The sequence below is a fragment of the Buceros rhinoceros genome, unplaced genomic scaffold (assembly GCF_000710305.1).
Source record: "Buceros rhinoceros silvestris isolate BGI_N320 unplaced genomic scaffold, ASM71030v1 scaffold44713, whole genome shotgun sequence".
Classification (NCBI taxonomy): Eukaryota; Metazoa; Chordata; class Aves; order Bucerotiformes; family Bucerotidae; genus Buceros; species Buceros rhinoceros.
The window spans coordinates 2,671-3,285 of NW_010405073.1; positions in this window are offsets into that span (position 1 = coordinate 2,671).

Genomic DNA, 615 nt, shown 5'->3' on the forward strand with positions numbered 1-615 from the left:
GTCACACCATATCACGGTACCCTAGGAAAAACACACAGAGAGGCCCTACCCGGAAGGGGAGGCCCTGGAGACGCGCCAGAGCCAGCCTGGAGCTCCCCCAAGAAGGGAGCGTGTGAGGAGACCCTGGCAAAGGGCTGCTGCCAAGCCGTGAGGTAGTGCATCAAGGGGCTGCTGCCAAGCCGTGAGGTAGTGCATCTACAGGGAGCAGCTCCTCAGCACGCTGCCCCCGCGTCCCTGCCAGCCCTGCACCAAGCCCTGTCCAGAAAGCCCAGTAGCACCCTTCACACCTTGCTCGCCCCGGGCAAGACCTTGTTCTTGAGTCTGGAGGAGAGTCTGCAGGCCGGAGGCCAGGATCAGAGGGGAGTGCATCTCAGAGCTGAGCCTCCTCAACACACCCTTGATGCAGGCATTGGACTGGCTGCCAGCGGCTGTGTCTGTTTATGCAGGGTGGGGAGAAGAAAAAACAATACACCCCAAAACCAAAGGCTTGGAAAGAAGAAAGAAGCCCACCCAAGAGCAAAGCACCAGCACCATTCAAATAAAACAACAGCAGAGAGAGCAGGGGAAGAGGTGTGAGGGAGGAGACACACACACACACACACACACACACACACA